Below are 22,683 nucleotides of genomic sequence, written 5' to 3' on the forward strand. Positions count from 1 at the left end.
GCCTTTTGGGAAACATTAGTAGCTACGAGAGACTACATAATCAGGTAAATTCCAGGAGCTCCTACCAACAACCACCGGAGAAAAGATTGTAGCACACTTCACAACAGTGTTCTGTCTTTCCGCTGTACCCTTTCGCACAATTGCTTTCTTGCCGCAGTTACTACCTCCAAAGCTGGAAGAAAAATGGGTTGCCTTTGTTATTTACATTTTGTGTTGGTACCTCTCACAATACAGGGTGCGCCACGATCCGAGTTGCCACTTTTGACAGGTGATGTAAAAAGAATCCTATGAGCCCGGCTAGCTCAGTCGGTAGAGCATGAGACTCTTAATCTCAGGGTCGTGGGTTCGAGCCCCACGTTGGGCGGATCCCTTTTGGGAAACATTAGTGGATACTAGAGACTACAAAATCGGGTAAGCTCCAGGATGCCCTACCAACCACCAGAGAAGAGACTGTAGCAGACTTCACAACAGTGTTCTGTCTTTCCGCTGTACCCTTTCACACAATTGCTTTCTTGCCACAGTTACTACCTCCAAAGCTGGAAGAAAAAATGGGTTACCTTCATTATTTACATTCTGTGTTAGTACCTCTCACAATACGGGGTGCTCCTTGATCGGAGTTGCCACTTTCGACAGGTGATGTAAAACGATTCCTAAGTACCCGGCTAGCTCAGTCGGTAGAGCATGAGACTCTTAATCTCAGGGTCGTGGGTTCGAGCCCCACGTTGGGCGGATCCCTTTTGGGAAACATTAGTGGGTACTAGAGACTACATAATCGGGTAAGTTCCAGGATGCCCTACCAACAACCACCAGAGAAGAGACTGTCGCAGACATTCAGACTTCACAACAGTGTTCTGTCTTTCCACTGTCCCCTTTCATACATTTGCTTAGCCGCCAGTTACTACTTCCAAAGCTTAAAGAAAAAATGGGCTGCCTTTGTTATTTATATTCTGTGTTAGTACCTCTCACAATACGGGGTGCGCCGCAATCGGAGTTGCCACTTTTGACAGGTGATGTAAAAAAACCCTATGAGGCCGGCGAGCTCAGTCGGTAGAGCTTGAGACTCTTAATCTCAGGGTCGTGGGTTCGAGCCCCAACTTGGCCGGGTACCTTTTGGGAAACATTAGTAGATACTAGAGACTACATAATCAGGTAAATTCCAGGAGCTCCTACCAACAACCACCGGAGAAAAGATTGTAGCACACTTCACAACAGTGTTATGTCTTTCCGCTGTACACATTTGCTTTGCTGCCACAGTTACTACTTCCAAAGCTGGAAGAAAAAATAGGCTTCCTTCGTTATTTACATTCTGTGTTAGTACCTCTCACAATACGGGGTGCGCCGCAATCGGAGTTGCCACTTTTGACAGGTGATGTAAAAAGAATCCTATGAGCCTGGCTAGCTCAGTCGGTAGAGCATGAGACTCTTAATCTCAGGGTCGTGGGTTCGAGCCCCACGTTGGGCGGATCCCTTTTGGGAAACATTAGTGGATACTAGAGACTACAAAATCGGGTAAGCTCCAGGATACCCTACCAACCACCAGAGAAGAGACTGTAGCAGACTTCACAACAGTGTTCTGTCTTTCCGCTGTACCCTTTCACACAATTGCTTTCTTGCCACAGTTACTACCTCCAAAGCTGGAAGAAAAAATGGGTTACCTTCATTATTTACATTCTGTGTTAGTACCTCTCACAATACGGGGTGCTCCTTGATCGGAGTTGCCACTTTCGACAGGTGATGTAAAATGATTCCTAAGTGCCCGGCTAGCTCAGTCGGTAGAGCATGAGACTCTTAATCTCAGGGTCGTGGGTTTGAGCCCCACGTTGGGCGGATGCCTTTTGGGAAACATTAGTGGGTACCATAGACGACATAATCGGGTAAATTCCAGGATGCCCTACCAACAACCACCAGAGAAGAGACTGTAGCAGACATTCAGACTTCACAACAGTGTTCTATCTTTCCATTGTCCCATTTCATACATTTGCTTTGCTGCAACAGTTACTACCTCCAAAGCAAAAAATGGGTTACCTTTGTTATTTACATTTTGTGTTGGTACCTCTCACAATCCGGGGTGCGCCTAGATTGGATTTGCCACTTTTGACAGGTGATGTAAAAAGAATCCTATGAGCCCGGCTAGCTCAGTCGGTAGAGCATGAGACTCTTAATCTCAGGGTCGTGGGTTCGAGCCCCACGTTGGGCGGATGCCTTTTGGGAAACATTAGTAGGTACTCGAGCAGAGGTGGGCATCGAGGGCCGGAGTCCTGCAGGTTTTGCATGTTGCCCTTCTCCAACACAGCTGATATATGATCAGCTCATCAGCAAGCTCTGCATAAGCCTGATAACGATCCTGCTGATTGGAATCAGCTTGTGTTGGAAGTGAGAAACCTCCAAAACCTGCAGGACTCCGGCCCTCGAGGACCGAGATTGCCCACCTCTGTACTAGAGTCTACATAATCAGGTAAATTCCAGGAGCTCCTACCAACAACCACCAGAGAAGAGACTGTAGCAGACTTCACAACAGTGTTCTGTCTTTCCGCTGTACCCTTTCACACAATTGCTTTCTTGCCACAGTTACTACCTCCAAAGCTGGAAGAAAAAATGGGTTGCCTTTGTTATTTACATTTTGTGTTGGTACCTCTCACAATACAGGGTGCGCCACGATCCGAGTTGCCACTTTTGACAGGTGATGTAAAAAGAATCCTATGAGCCCGGCTAGCTCAGTCGGTAGAGCATGAGACTCTTAATCTCAGGGCCGTGGGTTCGAGCCCCACGTTGGGCGGAAGCCTTTTGGGAAACATTAGTGGGTACTAGAGACTACATAATCGGGTAAATTCCAGGATGCCCTATCAACAACCACCAGAGAAGAGACTGTAGTAGAAAATCAGACTTCACAACAGTGTTGTGTCTTTCCACTGTCCCCTTTCACACATTTGCTTAGCCGCCAGTTACTACTTCCAAAGCTGGAAGAAAAAATGGTCTACCTTCGTTATTTACATTTTGTGTTGGTACCTCTCACAATTCGGGGTGCTCCGAGATTGGATTTGCCAATTTCGACAGGTGATGTGAAAAGACTCTTAACAGCCCAGCTAGCTCAGTCGGTAGAGCATGAGACTCTTAATCTCAGGGTCGTGGGTTCGAGCCCCACGTTGGGCGGACGCCTTTTGGGAAACATTAGTGGGTACTAGAGACTACATAATCAAGGTAAATTCCAGGAGCTCCTACCAACAACCACCGGAGAAAAGATTGTAGCAGATTTCACAACAGTGTTCTGTCTTTCCGCTGCACCCTTTCACACAATTGCTTTCTTGCCACAGTTACTACCTCCAAAGCTGGAAGAAAAAATGGGCTGCCTTCGTTATTTACATTCTGTGTTCGTACCTCTCACAATACGGGGTGCTCCCCGATTGGAGTTGCCAGTTTCGACAGGTGATGTAAAAAGATTCCTATGAGCCCGGCTAGCTCAGTCGGTAGAGCATGAGACTCTTAATCTCAGGGTCGTGGGTTCGAGCCCCACGTTGGGCGGATACCTTTTGGGAAACATGAGTGGGTACTAGAGACTACATAATCGGGTAAATTCCAGGATGCCCTACCAACAACCAACAGAGAAGAGACTGTAGCAGACATTCAGACTTCACAACAGTGTTCTGTCTTTCCACTGTCCCATTTCATACATTCGCTTAACCGCCAGTTACTACTTCCAAAGCTGGAAGCTTCAGTATTGTATTGTCCAGCTCATTAACTGGTTGGGCCCTAGTTTATAATGTTAAAAATATTATGATTTCACCTTTACTTTGTAACTTTATTCGAGATCAAGATTAGTAAATTCAGATTTTCCCCCCAGTAAAACACACACACATGCGTGCACACACAGCTGCATGGACGAGCGCTTGTCGTGAAATATGTCAAAATGATCTCAGACGCGATGACATCACCAACTAATGCTCGCTTATCAGCTGTCTTCTCACCTCACCTCACCGCCACATTCATCTCACGCTTTTACGGCCCTCGGCGGACGCTCCTTCACGTACGTCAAAGTGAGTGGGTGAATGTGTGCGTTGTGTTTGGTTATTTATTGAGGGACAGAGAGAAGAGGCGTAAAGGCCAGATGACCTCAGCTCGAGTCTGTTTCGTGTTCACGCCATGTTTGGCTCACGTTGGCTCGTCTCCACCTGACTTGAGATCAACTTGATGAGTCGGGGGCGTTCGCCAAGATCGCGGAGATGTGTGTGTGTGAACACTCAGCAGCTGTGTGAAGGCGGGCGGGGGGGGGGGGGGGGGGTCTGTACAGGTGGACGAAGAAAAACCTAATGAGGCCGCCTGATGACAGCTTTATGTGGTGATCCGTAAAGGTTAGCTGTTATTGGTTGTCATGGAGATGGTGGACTGAGAGGGGTGGTGTCATGGAGTAGACAAGGTACAATTAAAGTAAAATATGGACAAGGAAGATTACGTTCAGTCAAGTAGTGTTAACATTCTATTGTAGACTATTTGTTTGAAAAATTCAGATTCTTTTTAAATAGAGTATTTATTGGTCCTTTTGAACAAAAATAAATAAATAATAATTTTGAACATCAACATCCACATGACTTTTGATCAAATTTGATACATCTGGTCACAATGCTTTAAATTTTTACATTTACAATTGTGAAAAACATAATAATAATCAAACTTATGAAATCAGAAAGAACTTTTCTTTCTATTAATAAATATAGGTGTCTGTCCTTTCTCAATTGGGGCGATCTTGCAAGGTGGCTGGAAAAGCCATCAGATGGGTGATACTGCCCTCTAATGGATTATCCGTGCATTGCACGTGTCAGATCATATACGTCAGGGTTTTAATGAAAAAAAAAAACATTACACTCATGAAATAGAGGGCTCAAAATTTATGATAGCAAATCCTTATGTGTCTGGTCAGCACCAAAATGGGCCAATCCATGGAGTGCAAAATTGCTCAAATTCGAGCCCAATTTCACAATTCCGTTTACAATCAGTAAAGACCAGATTATCGGGTATAACGAGTGATTTGTCCTCCATGAAATGAAATTGCAAATGTTAAATATTCAATATTTTTGATGGCACATCATAAAGTGTGTGGTCACCACGTAGACCGACTATCTGATTGTAAGCGAACATTTAATGAAAGCCAATCAGGAAGTTCGCTTAAGCTAGCGCTGCATTTTCGCCATCTGCTTCCATTTAAGATGAATACACACACATCGATAATTGGGCCGATTTTCAAAACTTTTTTTGATTTTATTCCCCCCTTCCCATCAAAGTTCCGATTATTGGATGTCTCCGACGCCAATTCTGAGCGATTATCCTGCGGTGTGAAATTTTTGAAGTTATTTTTCCACCAACTGAAACGTTCAGTCGCACTAACAGAGGCGCAGTGGAACTGGACTGACGTCGTTTAGGACTTAATGACGGTTAAGTGTGGTACTCTCAGAGCGGCGTCGGCGTGTACAAGTCGTTACCACTTCCAGAAAAAACACCACAACACACACACACACACACACACACACACACATGGCCACTTCTGAATCCGGCCCATTGCGGAGTGTTTTTCACGGCTAATGTGCTTCCAAAGCAGCAACACGGTGATATCTGATTGGCCAAATGCCAGGAAGTTGTTGGCAACCCCGAGATTTTTTGTGCTTTTAAAAACATCATATTGTTACAACATCGCGTTGAAATAAGAATGGTACTTTATTCTGACAAATGAGAGTGTGGAGTGAAATTAATATTATTAGTGGTAGTAGACATTAAAGACGAGTCATGATGCAATTGTTCTTTCCGCCATTTTTTTTTCTTTAGTGTGTGTGTGTGTGTGTGTGAGTACGAGTAGCCATGTTCTCATAGGCAGGTCATGTCTGGGTCAATCTCTCTGGCTCCAGCACTTCCCTGCTTTAACCCCTTCACATCCCCACACTCAGCCTAAAACACACGCGCACACACACATCTATGCACACACACTCGCGCACAATAAAAGCAATGTTGTGTATGTGCGGTGTGATGAGTACAAGTAGTGTATTCCAGCACTAAAACGAGAGCCCGCGGCTCCAAAAATAAGTTGACCGGTATTGAGAGCGGGACAGCCGTCACAGAGACACTTTTGTCCCGTCCTCACTTGGACGCTGTAACCTTGTTTCACACAGTTTATATTAAATTAATATTGCATCATGTGACTATATGATCAGTACATTTCCTTATTTTAAAGTCTATAATGTCTTATAACTATTATGAATACAAATTACACATATCAACAGATGTCAGAAAAACTGTACATACTGAGCGTAGAACCATTCAACATCATTACAATTATATTGTGTATCATGAATTCTGCATTTTTCAGTACTGGCGAGTACGTTCAAACGTACTTTTAGGCTAAATGCTACAAACACGGCATATTTTATCCGTAATGTCACGGGGTGTTGCGAACGCACGAGTAAAAAATTTTCGGAAATTAAGTCAAGTTTATTTCATAACTTTTATGATTTATTATAATGTTTTGCAGTGTATGATTTTTTCCCCCATAATGCAACGGAGTATTGATTTGTACATGCGTAATATCCCGTGGCGAAAATATGCCATGTTTGTAGGTTCAACTTATTTAAATATGTTCGAATGTACTTGCAAAGACGTTAGATTGTACTCTTCACCACACTGCTTGTTTCTCTCTCTCTCATTCATCCATCCATAGCATCTATCTATCTATCTATCTGTCTGTCTAGCTATCCATCCATCCCTCCCTTCCTCCCTCCCTCCGTCCGTCCATCCATCTATCTATCTATCTATCTATCTATCTATCTATCTATCCATCCATCCATCATCCTTCCTCCATCCATCCATCATCCCTCTATCTATCTATCTATCTATCTATCTATCTATCTATCTATCTATCTATCTATCTATCTATCTATCTATCTATCTATCCCTCCCTTCCTCCCTCCGTCCGTCCATCCATCTATCTATCTATCCATCCATCATCCCTCCTCCATCCATCCATCATCCCTCCCTCTATCTATCTATCTATCTATCTATCTATCTATCTATCTATCTATCTATCTATCTATCTATCTATCTATCTATCTATCTATCTATCTATCTATCTATCCATCCATCCATCCCTACCTCCCTCCCTCCCTCCCTCCCTCCCTCCGTCCGTCCATCCATCCATCTATCCATCCCTCCCTCCCTCCCTCCCTCCCTCCGTCCGTCCATCCATCCATCTATCTATCTATCCATCCATCCCTCCCTCCCTCCGTCCATCCATCCAGCTATCTATCTATCCATTCATCATCCCTCCCTCCCTCCGTCTGTCTGTCCATCCCTCCATCCATCCCTCCCTCCATCCATCCATACATCCATCTATCTATCTATCCCTCCCTTCCTCCGTCTGTCCATCCCTCCCTCTATCTATCTATCTATCTATCTATCTATCTATCTATCCATCCATCCATCCATCCATCCCTCCCTCCCTGCCTCCCTCCCTCCGTCCATCCATCCAGCTATCTATCTATCTATCCATTCATCATCCCTCCCTCCCTCTGTCTATCTATCTATCTATCTATATATCTATCTATCCATCCATCCATCCCTCCCTTTCTCCCTGCCTCCCTCCCTCCATCCATCCAGCTATCTATCGATCCATTCATCATCCCTCCCTCCCTCCATCTGTCTGTCCATCCCTCCCATCCATCCTTCCCTCTATCTATCTATCTATCTATCTATCTATCTATCTTATACTGAAAAAGCCTGCTTTCCACAAGCTCAGTTTTTATTCATTTTCAAGACACCCCCTTGAAAATTTCAGTGCCGCAGCATCAGACGTCAGTCAGGTTGTGCGGTTCCAAAAAAATCAAACGCACACTTGCACTCTCCTGAGCGATGACAACAAAGTGAGAGAGTGCGGCGCACACGCCAGCACATCCCTGCAGACATTCCAGCGGTTTGCGGCGTGATTGATGGAGTCGGCAGTACTGGTCCCAATGGGATGTTCCCACTTAATTGCTGTCTGTCCGTACACACACACACCCTCACACACACACATACACACACACACACACACACACACACACACACACATAACATACTGTAGTGGGCTTTCATGTGAAAGTCGCATCGTGACTGTCTGCTGCAGGGGATGCGCACCAGTGTTCATTCAAAGAGAAGCGCACTTCTAAAAAATTATCAAAGAATGTGTTCATGTGTGTGTGTGTGTATCACTTATGGGAAGTAAGAAAGTATAAATACTTGCAACAGATTCGGAGAAACAAGACATTTGGAATTAAGAATTACTGCCCGAAAGCCACACGGCTGCTTGTGCGGTTTTGTTTCGAGTCTGCTATTCCACACAAATAAAGCACCTCAAATAACTGAACATATCAAACATATCAATGTGAAATAAAATCCATCTCCTTCGCCACTCCAGCAGGTGTAGCGGCCATCTTGTCAACGCACAATAGTTGATGTTTTCACTGTCTTTGCCTGCCTATCGTCGTCAGGATTTTTTGAGTTTTGGATCAAGCTGCAACAAAAATTTGTTTACGGGAAGCAAACCGACCACGGCAAGTTTTTTTTCCCCCCCCACGCATATTTTAGAGAGCATAACTTGTTAACCAAATTGTCCACAATTATAGTTTTAAAACTCTGTAAATTATCTTTTGAAACGAATAAAAATATAACGGCAGACAGCCACCCCGCGTTGAGTCTTGGGTCTCCAACTTGAGGTTTGTTCCCAAGTGGGAGTTTTTCTTTACATCTGTCGCCTAGTGCTTGCTCATGTGGGCTTCAGTTGCTTAACGATACTTCTGTTGATGATCTTTTTTTTTCTGTGTGCCAGCTAAGTTATCACAACAGATGTACAGTGGACAGCCGTATTGAGTACTCGCAGTTCAGTACCCGTGGATTCGCTTTTTTTTTTTTTCAATATTAAATTTTTTCCCACTCATCCTCCCTCCATTTTTCAAGGAAAACACTTATTGAATGTTAATCCTCCCTTTTCCTAAAATACATTTTTATCCCTTCTGTCAATTATAAACAGATTTTAGCAGGGGGTCCGCTGCATAAAAAACATTTTGTCCCTAATTTGTTGGACTTTAGATGTTTCTGGGGTTGGTGAAAGACTCTGGTTGGTAACCCGGTAACCCGGTGGGTAGTAGGTAATGTCTGGTCGGTGCTGGATTTCACTTTCCTTTCTTTTCTTTGATCCTTCCTCGGGTCTCCTGACAATCTTACGGATCTAGCTGGATTCTGAAGTATTCGGTTTAGGTAGACGGTATGGGATTTTTCATAGGTTTTAGGTGAACTAATGAATACACACGCACACATGCAGACACCCACATACAAAATAAAAATTGATAAAAAATAAAAATAAAAAAGAGAGCAATGATGATGACATGTCAAATCGGTAAAATTACCGAATGAACAATACTGAGCTCTCCAGGAAAAAAAAACAAAAAAACAAAACATTTTGTACAGGAGCTGAATCAGTACAGTGGTACCTCGGCTGACGAACGCTTCAGCTCACGAACTTTTCGCCATTCGCGAGCATATAGTCTCAGCTGCCGAACTAGTTTTCGGCGGACAGACCAAATCACGCGACAAGAGAAATCACGAAAAGCTGACGCACGCTCACGGCGTCCCAGTTCAGCACCCCCTTTCTTTGAGTGCGGACGTGGTTTGTGTTTGGTAGACATTTTGGACCATTTTGGAGTGTACTTTTGCTATCATGGGACTGAAAAAGACCCAACCACAGGCTAGTGTTAAGCCTAAGAAGACCTTAAAGAAAATTACGGTCGAGCAGAAGAAGGAGATCATCGAAAAACACGAACGAGGTGTGCGTTTGTGTGACTTAGCGTCCCAGTACCAGTACGCTAAGTCTACCATTGCTACCATCCTTAAGAACAAGGAAGCCATTCAGGAGTTGTCATGTGAGGACGAGGAGGAGGAGGAGATGGCTGCAGCATCAAGTGAGAGCATCAAGACCATGTTAACTAAGTGGAGTGATGTGCAGGCTTTTATCCAACAGTACCATTCAGAAAAGACTGTGGCTATGAGAATCATCAACATGATGAATGATAATGTGATGCCTCAGTTTCGTAAGACCTTACAACTCAGAAAGCAACAGGTGCCAATTAAGAGGTTTTTAGTCAGCACAAAGGATAAAGAGTCTCCTAAGAAGCAAAGAAGGGAAGCCACACCGGAGGTTGAGTTACTTACAGTCCTTATGGAAGGTGACTCTCCTTCCAAACAGTAACTCCCTCCCTCCCTCCTCCTCCCACTCCATTCCATCAAGCCATCAACTACCATCACAAAGGCAAATAAAACAACTTTATTATACAGTACAGTGTATTTCTTTAATTACAATACAATAGCACATTTATTATACATAAAATAAGGTATATTTTGTGTAGTTTTAAGGCTTATTTAGTAGAAAATTATGTTTTATGGGGACCTGGGAACGGATTATTCTCATTTTAATGGTTTCCTATGGGAAATAAATGTTTGGAAGACGAACTTTTCGCCTCACACACACTTTCTGGGAACCAATTAAGTTTGTGAGCTGAGGTATCACTGTACTTCTATTTTTACACAAGTATCCGTGCTTCTACCTTAGTACCGAGGAGATTTTGCCACCTCTGGTGTGTATCACAACGTCTGCGTGTTAGTGTGCGCGTGTGTTTAAGTGACAAAGCAGCGGCAGCATTACAGGGCTGTAAAAATACACAAAATGCCGGAATGTGCAGTCGGTGGAGCGATTTGACAAAGAACCGCACACGCGGCGTAATTACAGCCCGCCTATCTGGACTCAGTCATTTGAAGAGAATCCGTCTGCACCACTTCCACTGCAGCGTGAAAGCGACACGGCAACATGGAGTCGGCAACGAGACGTCAGAAAAAATGGCCGAGGCCGCATTCGAAATGGATACCGTGGCTTTGGGACTGCACACTTTATAAATAAGCATTTCCTGTGGTCATTGTTTGTAGTGTGTACTTATTTTGGTGAGAACGACCTGTGACATGAATGTTGATGTTATTGGAAATAACACGACAATGTAGATGACAACTTTAGATGATTATTCACATTTGTTTCACAAAATTCTCAAAATGTCCCTATATTACTGAAACGGAAAGACTCACTTGCAAAGTTCTACAAATAGATGGCAAGTGTGCTTGCTTCATGGTGTGAAATTGTCACAGAACAGAAGAGAATTAAAATTTGTATTTAAACACAAATGAAAGTTCACCATCTGAACTCATTCACTGCCATTGACGGCTATAGGCGTCAAAAATTCATTTGAACTATTTTTATTAATTTAACATTTTTTTCCCACTTTTGTTAACAAGAGTATGAAAACCTAGAAAATACTTATTGTACATTTAGAACGGATACAATTTGTGATTAATTGTGAGTTAACTATTAAAGTCATGCGATTAATTACAATAAAAAATTGTAATTGCCTGCCGCCACTAATTTTTAACAATCTTTTCTTTTCTTTAAAAATAAGATTATTAAAAAAATGTCTAGGTTTTCATACTGTTGATAACAAAAGTGGAAAAAAAATTAAACTAATAGAAATAGTTCAAATTAATTTTTGACGTTTATATGCGTCAATGGCAGCGAATGAGTTAAGATAATGCTAAATAAAACGCAAAACACCATAGATGTGCTAATAGGAGTTAGCATAAATGCTACAATATTGTATTTTATGATTTTTTAAAAATATGATAACTTCATTATTTTTCATGTACAATTATTACCTTTAAAAACACATTTTGTCACGCACCATCGACTGAAAATGACATCATAGGTGATCAGAGCTCAGGTAACAACCAATCACGGCTCACTTGTTTTCTGGGTCTGGTCGTATGACATTGACTGAGCCATGATTGGTCGTTACCTGAGCCCTGAGCACACGTGATGTCATTTTCAGTCAACATGGCCGTCAGCACGCATGCACACAAAGACACACAAGTGTACACAGTGTACTGAAACCTCTGGTAGTTTTGGGATCTATTAAATAAAAAGGATTAATTAAAAAAATTATGAATAAAGACCTTTATCTCTGATTCGAGGTGGACTCATTTGATGGCAGATTATTATTTAAATTTAAAAGAATCGGTGGCTGGTATCAGGAGCCTCCACTAGTACCCGATACCTGGTTTCTTTTGACTTTTCTGCACTCTAAAAACAATTGGTTCAAAAGTAACTCAATTATGGATAAAAAATAGACCGATCCATTTTATGGGTCAATTTGACCTAACTTTCTGGATTGTTTTATACAAAATAAGCCAATTTTTTGACCCATTTAAAGGATCTGACCAATATTCACGAGTTGTTTTACACTAAAAGACTCAAATAGAGGATTGGTCAATTTTTGACCCATAGTTGGGTTATTTTTGACTGAACTGTTTTTAGAGTGTGTGATGTGAGATTTTACCAGTGGCTGGTATCAGGAGCCTCGACGAGTGTCCGATACCTGGTTTCTTTTGACTTTTCACTGTAACAGCAAAATCACGGAACTAATATTTTAATCAGGGTTTATATGTAAACAATACACATATTATGTTTTTGACCTTTCCCAATACACTGCTATTGTTGTGAACAATACAAGCGTGTCTGTTTTTGTGTGTATGTGCAGATGAGCTGAAGCGCACGCACATTAGCCTGACGCTATCAATGCCAGCTTTATGTGGGCGTGGCCTGGCGTTTTGTCTGCATTAAACCCTCTTCCTGGCTAGCATAGCACATAGTGACATGCTGCGTGTGTGTTTATGTGTGTGTGTGTATATATGTGAACGTGTGTTTATTAGGGGTGTGCGTCGCTCCAGAAATTGAACAAATGGTTTGATATAATTTTCGATACATGGCGCATGAAATGATTCAAGGATGCAACAAATCAAAACAGATTTTTCCATTTTTTTGTTAGACCCTTAGTGTGTATATGCGGGTGTGTGTGTTCATATGTATGTGTGGGCGACAGGAAGAAGATTGCGTGCATTTTTGCCCGCGTGCGGCGTGTGCGGTTGTGTTGCCAACGTAAGCACATGTAAATGAGGGAGCACAAGTGTGTATTTGCGCATTCTTTTGCTGACCATCTTACAGTGCGCGACTGCCACAATGTGACCATGTTGCTTCTCTTAAACACACACACAATCGTGTGTTTTCAAGTGTGCAATCACTCCCTGGAGATAGCGTTAACGTTCCAAAACACAAAGATGCAAACACAGAATCCGATAGGCTGGTCGTGATTTTAAACGAGACTGAAAACATACTTGGACGCATATTAGCATGAAGCAGGCAAAGTAGCCATGCTAAGAGAACTAGCATTAGCATTAATACAGATGGCAGCTTGATGGCGGGAGGGGGGGCCTTCGCTACCGGTAACTATGCGGCGGCAGCATCTGCGGTGGTCGCGTGGGTGTTTGCGGACGGAAGCGGCGATGCACCTCGGCCGGGGCCGGCGAGCGCGTCTGTCTGGAACTGATCGAGGCTCATTAGTCGCTGGAAATAATTAAAGCCGCCGTCCAGCCGCAACGTGTGCCCCCGTTTACTTTGGCTGTTTGTGTGTGTGTGTGTGTGTGGGGACAACCCCATGTGAAGTGTGCGCATGGGGTGGGTCATTAGTATGTGTGTGTTTGCCTACAACCATTTGCTGAATAAATGGGGAATGTCCTGTCCTGGACTGCGAGTTCATTAGATCAGAGTTTCAGGTGTGTCGCCTCAAAGTGTGTGTGTGTTCATTTCCATGGTCCAATATTTGCCATGGAGCAGAGCCCGGTCGCTTAGCCTAATGAAGGGAACTAATCATGTCCTCTGTGATCACACACATATTTGTCTTTGCATCTTAGTGGGGACATCTCATTGACATAATGCATTTCCTTGCCCCTTACCCTAACCTTAACCATCACAACTAATTGCCTAACCCTAAATCTAACTCCAACCAAAATCCAATTAAAACCTAAACTCTAAGGCTGCATTCCGACTGCAGGCATATCTGATTCCAATCGGATTCCTCCTCAAATCCGATCTTTAGGGTTGACTGTACAGACTGTTTTTAGCAAGTGTCCAAATCCGATCTGGCCCTGTTCAGACTGAGCCACATTACTGACCCATCTGACAGGTTGCTGTAGCAACGTCGTCAAACGGGGGCGGCGCCCAGCGTGTGTAAGTGTTTGACGTCATTGTGACGCTGTTTACTGCTCCGTACGTCCCTGTTCCTCGTAATCGTTAGTTAGTTTCAATCACACTTGTTAGTTTTTATCACAGTTAGTCAACCTCACCCGTTTTTATTTACTGTATTTTCCGCACTATAAGGCTCACCTAAAAGCCTTTAATTTTCTCAGAAACAGACAGTGCGCCTTATAATCCGATGCGCCTTATATGTGAATCGATATTGGTTACGTAAACTCCATCTAGTGGATGCTTAACGCAACCCTAGCCACTACAAAATCCTTCTATTCTATACGCCTTATAATGCGGTGCGCCTTATATATGGAAAATGTTTTTAAATAGTAGCATCATTGAAGGTGCGCCTTATAATCCGATGTGCTTTATAGCGCGAAAAATATGGTAGTCCATTTTTAGTCGACTCTAAATCTAGCATTTTAGTCTTTATTTTAGTCCAAGAAAACAATTTAAATTGATGAAACACAAGTTGACACACAATTACAGTATATCAACAAGTGGCTACTATGGCTCCATGCTATGAATTAGTAAATTAGCCAGCATTAGCTAGCGGTCGGATTAACATTGTTTTTGGAATGGTATAGTCCTTGGATTATTGTTACGGTATACTATAATTAATTATTTTTTTTAAACCTTTCACCGTGAATCCACCTCCTCTCTGTTCCATGTTTGTGGATGTTGCACTCGTTAGCTGAAGATTTGAACAGGGAGGGGGGGGGGGGTGTCACAGTGACATATTAGCAGACAGGATTTTACAAAATCTTATCATTTTTGTCTCGTCTTTGTTTATCACTAAAATGTCCATAGATTTTAGTCCAGTTTTTATTAAGTGAATTATATTTTCCTCTCGTTTTCATTAGTCGACGAAATACTGATTTAGTCACAGTCATTGTTTATTAATGAGGATTTTAGTCTAGTCTAGTCTAGTCTAATTTTAGTGTGTTGACGAAAATATTTTTGTGTTTCGTTGACAAAAATAAAACTAATTGTCACTGTATTTCCAGCTGAGCATGAGCGGAGCCGACGGGGCAGTGGAGCCGTCAAGGCGTTTGACTGCCAATCATGCGAGGAACCAGTCGGGCAGCGAACCGATTAAATATTGACAGCGCGGGTGCATTGGGTTTTTGCACGCGTAAAGTGACGTCACAAACAATCAAATCCGTTTTGAATGTCTGAACTTGTGGGGACCACCAAAATGTCCCCACAAGGCCAAGTCGGTCCCCACAATGATAGTTAAGCCGGGGGAAAAAACGGGAGTATGGGCCCCAAAATGGAGCAAAGACAAAGACACACTAACACATATTTAAACACACATTAACACACTCTCTCTCTCTCTCTCTCTCTTTCTCTCTCTCACACACACACACACACACACGCACAGGAGCACATAATCACTTAAACACACGTGCACACATAGGATGGGTGCAGGGCAATATTTGAGGAGGTCGTTAAACCTCCACGTCTGCGGTCGTACTTTGTTCTTTGTTTTGAGCGCGCGCCAAGACTGAGAGAGAAACGACAGCGATCGCACCGAGGAAGCGCTCGAGTTCACGTCTGCATCGTCTGAACGCCGGATTCCTTCTATGAAAAGGACTTGCGGCTCCTTTTGTTTATCCTGAAATGATCGTACAATTGGCAAAAGCTTAATCGGCACCAGTTTCCATTTTTAGATGGATGTGGAATAAATGCTCAAATAGCTTGATGTAAAACCAAATTAATTGCTTGAAAGGGGATTTTGTGGGATAATCCATTGATACACAGAAGCACATATTTGCATATACATGTACAGTGATACCTCGGCTGACGAACGCTTCAGCTCACGAACTTTTCGCCTCACGAACATTAAATTCGCGAGCATATAGTCTCAGCTGACGAACTAGTTTTCGGCGGACGAACCAAATCACGCGACACGAGAAATCCCGAGAAGCTGACGCACGCTCACGCCGTCCCAGTTCAGCACCCCCTTTTTTTGAGTGCGGACGTGGTTTGTGTTTGGTAGACATTTTGGACCATTTTGGAGTGTACTTTTGCTATCATGGGACTGAAAAAGACCCAACCACAGGCTAGTGTTAAGCCTAAGAAGACCTTAAAGAAAATTACGGTCGAGCAGAAGAAGGAGATCATCGAAAAACACGAACGAGGTGTGCGTTTGTGTGACTTAGTTAATTACAATACAATAGCACATTTATTATACATAAAATAAGGTATATTTTGTGTAGTTTTAAGGCTTATTTGGTAGAAAATTATGTTTTATGGGGACCTGGGAACGGATTATTCTCATTTTAATGGTTTCCTATGGGAAATAAATATTTGCAAGACGAACTTTTCGCCTCACACACACTTTCTGGGAACCAATTAAGTTCGTGAGCTGAGGTATCACTGTATACTGATATGTATAATGTACGCTGATTTGATTTGACATATTTAATAATAAATCGCTGATCATAGTTCACCCAAACACAAAAAAATATTAAACATGTCCTGTTTTTTTGAATTGCATGAGTGGAAGTTTACAATCAAAGTGAGGACAAAACATGTCTGCTGCATTTAAGGTTACACAATACACTATACCGATATATATATATATATATATATATATATATATATATATATATATATATATATATCATATACACACATACACACACATGCACAGTCTGTGGTCCCGAGAGTGTTTTTGTAGCTTTTGGTTTGTCTTTCAAAGCTGACCCACTAAACATTGTTTTTATGATCTTGTTGATTTTACAAGGCAAGCGCTCGTCATTTTTCAAGCATATAAAAATAATATGGAAGTATGTATATGTATGTGAGTACGTCTTTAAAGTCTCGCTGAATCATTGGTGTTTACATAGCAGGAAAAATGCACATTTGTCAGGCCGAACACACACATGGGGACTGTGTGTGTGTGTGTTGAGGAACACAGTAAGTTTTTATAGTTAGTGACAGCTGACGAATAACCCCCAGCTTGAACTTTGAACTCTGGCTCTGCCTTGTGTAGCCCCCAGCTAATTGACATGTCTCCTTTGATAAACTTTACACACGCGCGCACGCACCCACACGGACAGTGTATGAATGCATCTTTTCAGAGAATGAATGTTATGATAATGGATGTAAAATGAGTTAAATATGAGCAGAAATTTGGGAGAGAAAGTCAATTTGTTGCACATTTTTTGTCATTTTAAGGATCAAACAGTAGTGAAGAAATGAGAACTAATAACATAATGTGAGGGTGGGTGCGCCGTGGAGGAAGAAAAAAAAAAAAAAGACCCCAACACAAGCTGTCTGTGGGACTTGTGGAGATAAGTTTTGGGGGTTTGTGTAGACAGAAATGTGCAGACAAAGGGGGTCTTTATTCAAAAGGCCTAACTGCTTCTAGAGAGCGCTTTCTTATATGTAACACGTGTATAAATATCATATTCATATAGTAAGCCGCAATTACATAATGAATCAATAACGTTTAATGGCTATTCTGAAATGACATAACAAAACATTTGTGACTTTAAATGATTCTAACAAATTGTACTACAAGTACAGTAATATAATTTGACATGTATACAAAGTAATCTTAATGTAGTAATCATAAGAACAATGTAATATAAGTTCTTGTACTGAATAGGGTTAAGCCGAAAAGTATACCTGTATCATAGTATCATAGTAATAATAATGAAGTATGTGCTCATAAAAATAGCAATGTATTACAAAGTAACAGTAATGTAATAAAGTAAATGAATAATAAATATAAAGCACAGTATTTATACTGTAATGTAAAAGTCAAGTGTCAGAGTAGGCTGTAATGTACAGTAATGCAATATGTAGTAATAGTAATGCAAAGTAATGTAATTCAATGATAAACAAACATTTGGGTTCAACATAAAGTAAAAAATTATGAAGAAATACTAGTATGTAGCAATAGTAAAATGTAATGTAATAGTAATGTAATCTAATCTATTATTATTACTACTTTTATTATTATTATTATTATTATAAAGATGATATGACAGTCCATTGTAAAGCACTGTAATATGTATTAATACTTATATAAAGTAGAAATGTAACTCGTGGTAATAGTAATGTAATCTAAAGATGACACGACAGCCCGCTCTAATGTAGAGTACTGCAACACGGAGTAATACTTAAGTAAAGTAATGTAATTTGTGGTAATAGTAATGTCATCAAAAAATGACTTGACAGTCAGCTATAATGCAAACTACTGTAAGATGTAATAATAAGTAATGTAATTTGTGCTAACAGTAATGTAATCTAAAGATGACTTGACAGTCAGTAGTAATGTAAAGTACTGTAAATATGTAGCAAAAGTAATGTAGTAATGTAATATGTAGTAATAATATGTGGCGTGACATACATGAAAGTAATGGCTAAAGGTTGGATGCAATATAATATAAAGTAATGTAATGTGTCATAATACAAAGTAAAGGTACGCATTAGCTTTGCGGTTAGCTTTGTTGTGGTCTGTGATGTGAAAAGCAGCAGCGGAGTGTGAAGTTGAACTTCCTCCACTCTGGAAGTTGAACTTCCTCCATCGGCGTCCCAGAGGAAGACCATTCATTCCTGATGGCCGCTCCCCGAGGAGTGACAACCTGAATGGACGCGAGTCCTCCAACCACACGTGTTATGTGTTACGTGTTGTATGCTGCATGCGCAAAGCATGAAGGTCCCTCAGTGAAAGGATGTATGCTTTGTCCGTGATGCTCATCTAAATAATAACACTTGCGATAGCCGCGGCTTTCCATTTTAGTTCCCATGACCATGCGGGTCTTCCCCGTGACTTTCGCGGGTCTTCCCTGCCTTTCCAAAGACTTGACTTCATGGACTTCAATGTCTTTCCCATATTTTTTCATCTCCCCCTCATATATTTCCATGTCTTTGCCGTGTTTATTCTAGGCTTTCCCATGTCTTTCTCACATACATCCTCATGTCTTTTATTTCTTGCAAACGTTTTCACATCTTTCCTCACGTCTTTCGCCGTGTTTTCGCCATGTCTTTCTGTCACATATTTCACCTTTATGTATGCTTTTTTTTTTTTAAATATATATATATTTTTTTACATTTTGCCAATGTGTTTCTAGGTCTTTCCTCAAATCTTTCCATGCTCCTTCCATGTTTCTCCATGTTTTCAATGTTTTTTCCCACATCTCTCTACATCTTTGTCCCAGGTTTAGGTTTTTGTACTATGGAAGATCCAAGTGCAAGGAATCAGGATGTACACAGGATTTATTTTCAAAATCAAAAAGGAAAACAAGGCACGTGGAGTAATCAAAATAATAATTTAACAAACTCCCCAAAAAGAACAAGAATCAAAAATAACAAATAAAAGAAATAGGCCAGTGGTTCTTAACGCTGTTGGGGGTACTGAACCCCTCTAGTTTCCTACACAATAAATTTCATAGAGTAAATTTTACTTTGAAAAGACTATATCTGGTCCCACTCTAAACGGAGTAAAGTTTTACACTTGGAAGAGAGTAAAAATACTAAAAACAAACAAACAAAAACAATCAAATGCTCAAGGGTTGAGGAAGGATCCGACAACCTTCAGCATGGAAGATAGCCTCTCTACCACTTGAGCTATGCTAGACTTATTGTTAGCTAACATAACATATTGCTGATGTTCAAAAGGAGACCAAAAATTGAGGTATACAAGGATCCCACCTGACACCTTATTGAAAAATAATACATGATTTTTGTCAAATTTAAGACATAGGTTTACTTGTGACTAAAATGAACTCAACTTTATATTATCTATATAACTCTCTCTATATATAGAGCACTTTACAACAACCAGCGCTGTTTACTTGATGGAACCCGAGGGGCAGCAGATACAATGAAAACAGCAGAGGCCCCAGAATTGAACCCTGCGGAACACCATACATTCCAATACACATGTAAAATTCATATTGCACTTATTTGCCCAACCACTTTCTTTTTTGTTGTTGCTTGACTGTTAGTAAGACAGGATTACAATAATAAAGAAAACACATGTGGTACCATCATGTCGACTACTGAGCACAACAAATTCCCTGATGGGCCAAACAATGTAGCGTGATTAGTCTGCAGCCAATGATGGGGGCATCAAGGGCTGACAAGAACAGGGACATTGGAAAACAAAACAAAATGAAAATGTAATCTAAACAAAGTCAACAAAAAGCTCAAGACGATCTTTACCATAAATGTCCATAGTAAATGTTGTCTTTCTAGTTTCTACGTATGTCCCATTTCTTGACATCTTTCCACATATTTCCCATCTTTTCCATGTCATTACCCCGACCACCCCACATCCTTCCATGTCTACCAAGGTTTTCTGTCTGTCTTTGTCTTTCCCATGCTCTTTACGTCAAGAAATACGCTATTAATTTTTGGAACTTGCACAATGTTTGGTTGCCAACAAACACACATTAAAACACATGCTATAATTTGTTTTCAATGTTTCAAATGTGATTGGATCATGGCGTTTATCCGGCATCAAAGTCAGATTAAAGACACGCTTGCCAAGGTTCGTGGAGGTCAGTGACGGGAGCTGACGGCTGTCGCGGGGGGCTTAGAGGCACATTGAACTTTCCACTGGTGACAATGATAACAAATATGTGGAACATGTTTACATAATAGCCGGCAGCATTTGATGTGGGCCAAAAATAGCCAATCAGATAATGCGGCGGCAGCGACATTAGCGCTACATTATGCTCACATTAAAGACCATCGGCGCTCCGTCAACACGCCGCGTCGGTGCTGCTTCGGTTCACGCGCGGCAAAAACGCTACCCAGAAATGTTGTTGACAAGAGGACGTGTTAAAGCCTCAGGACGAGCGGCAAATTATTTCACGTGCGATTGATTAGCTCCAATTTATCTTTTGTTTACTGTGACGAGGTCATGTCCTCAATGTTAGCTTTTAACAACACACACACACACACACACACACACACACACACACACACACACACACACACACTCACACACACACACACACACACACACACTTAGGACTAATCCTCCTTTCAATCTTCTTTTATATGCAAGTGCTCAGGCTAACGTCACCAAGGGAATTTAAGAAAAAAGCCTCCAAAAACAAAACTAACAACAATTTTTGTAATGAGTTTCTCAGAAGGAAAAATAGCACTCTAATTTAGCTTGCTTTTTGCTACACGGGGCAGCATAACACAAACATACGGATATACATGGAGACGTCTCAGCTCCTCAGTACGCCGCGGTAATATTAGCCGTTCTTCACAGAGGATAAAGAATGTATGCCTGGGAGTATTGTTTTATTGTCTGTATATATCTGTATACGGCTCATTGACATAAGGATTTCACCAGAGCCAGCACGGTTAATTTATTTAAAAAAACACATAAAATATTTACTCTTCATTATTATTTACTATTATCTACAATTTTACTATTATCTACAATTTAGGATATATCTATAATTTTGTTTTTGTACAATGGTTGCACCAGATGATGGTTGGTCGGACTTACATTAAAGCTATAAGGCAAACAATTAGCCATCTAAACAAAACAAGCTAGCTAGCCATACAAGGGAAATTATAATGAAAATATGTATTCTACTGATAGCTTCTCCCATGGGTTCTTGTCTGTCTTGTGGCTGATACAAACTCCTGTTTTTAAATGTATTTCAAAATGAAAAGTCCCAAATTAAGTTATTTCTTTTTGGTGGCACCACTTGATAAATCATCGGACAAACTTGTCCGTCAATGACGCCGATATTCGTTAGCCTGCTAAGCTATGGTGTTTTCCATTTTTGCTAGCATTAAGCTAATCTGACTTATGTAAAGCAAAAAAGCTATGCGGTTGTTTTAAAAACATGTGTAGCCTAATTCTCATTGCATAACCAAAATTATATTTAGTTGGATTACATCAGAGCAAAAAGTAAACGTTACCACATGACTTCCTGTCAACGACGACATATGTCAAGACATTTATCCACCAAGCAGACACTCCTCACAGAACGTCGAGTGCCTTCTGGGTTTGCGAGGTTCAGGACACCCACGAGGAGGGCGAGCGCGAGCGGCATACGTAGAGTCGTACAGTTATTTTGAGAACGACGCACTGGACATGTTTGAGTTGGGACGCATGCTCCAGAAAACCAGCTGTAATTTAGTCAACGCACCAATTTGAAGGCCACGGAAAGAGGCAAAAATACTAACTCCTGCGGCGCTCCAACATGCAACTAACGTTAAAAACATAGAATTTAAACATTTTACCCCCCACCAGATTACCAGAAGCCAGCCCTCTACTCGATGGCGAGGCGAGGGATTTACTGCTGACTAGCGGAAAAAGTATTACGTGACGCCATACCTTCACGTCCACACACAGAAATACTCAAATAATTAGAAACTACAGTAGGGCAACGCATCAAAAGGAAAAATATTCGGTAACGGAATAGTTGCTAGTAAATGTCATGGCCCATAAATTAAGCTCATTCACAGCTAAGAACAATTTAAGGCTTGTTTTTGCAATATGGAGA

At 41.3% G+C, this 22,683-nt stretch overlaps 1 protein-coding gene and 9 non-coding genes across 11 annotated transcripts in view; 9 read left to right on the top strand and 1 right to left on the bottom strand.

The window, feature by feature from the left end:
* Window positions 1-22,683, bottom strand: part of bbs9 (Bardet-Biedl syndrome 9) — a 103,066-nt gene that overhangs the window by 15,371 nt on the left and 65,012 nt on the right. The window lies entirely within an intron of this gene.
* trnak-cuu (transfer RNA lysine (anticodon CUU)) lies at window positions 292-364 on the top strand. The gene has a single exon. It is a non-coding gene; the product is annotated as a tRNA-Lys (tRNA).
* trnak-cuu (transfer RNA lysine (anticodon CUU)) lies at window positions 657-729 on the top strand. Its single transcript has one exon. It is a non-coding gene; the product is annotated as a tRNA-Lys (tRNA).
* trnak-cuu (transfer RNA lysine (anticodon CUU)) lies at window positions 1,030-1,102 on the top strand. The gene has a single exon. It is a non-coding gene; the product is annotated as a tRNA-Lys (tRNA).
* Window positions 1,390-1,462, top strand: trnak-cuu (transfer RNA lysine (anticodon CUU)). The gene has a single exon. It is a non-coding gene; the product is annotated as a tRNA-Lys (tRNA).
* Window positions 1,755-1,827, top strand: trnak-cuu (transfer RNA lysine (anticodon CUU)). The gene has a single exon. It is a non-coding gene; the product is annotated as a tRNA-Lys (tRNA).
* On the top strand, window positions 2,125-2,197 carry trnak-cuu (transfer RNA lysine (anticodon CUU)). The gene has a single exon. It is a non-coding gene; the product is annotated as a tRNA-Lys (tRNA).
* Window positions 2,704-2,776, top strand: trnak-cuu (transfer RNA lysine (anticodon CUU)). The gene has a single exon. It is a non-coding gene; the product is annotated as a tRNA-Lys (tRNA).
* On the top strand, window positions 3,078-3,150 carry trnak-cuu (transfer RNA lysine (anticodon CUU)). Its single transcript has one exon. It is a non-coding gene; the product is annotated as a tRNA-Lys (tRNA).
* Window positions 3,447-3,519, top strand: trnak-cuu (transfer RNA lysine (anticodon CUU)). Its single transcript has one exon. It is a non-coding gene; the product is annotated as a tRNA-Lys (tRNA).

Source organism: Vanacampus margaritifer, chromosome 9, assembly GCF_051991255.1.
Source record: "Vanacampus margaritifer isolate UIUO_Vmar chromosome 9, RoL_Vmar_1.0, whole genome shotgun sequence".
NCBI lineage: Eukaryota > Metazoa > Chordata > Actinopteri > Syngnathiformes > Syngnathidae > Vanacampus > Vanacampus margaritifer.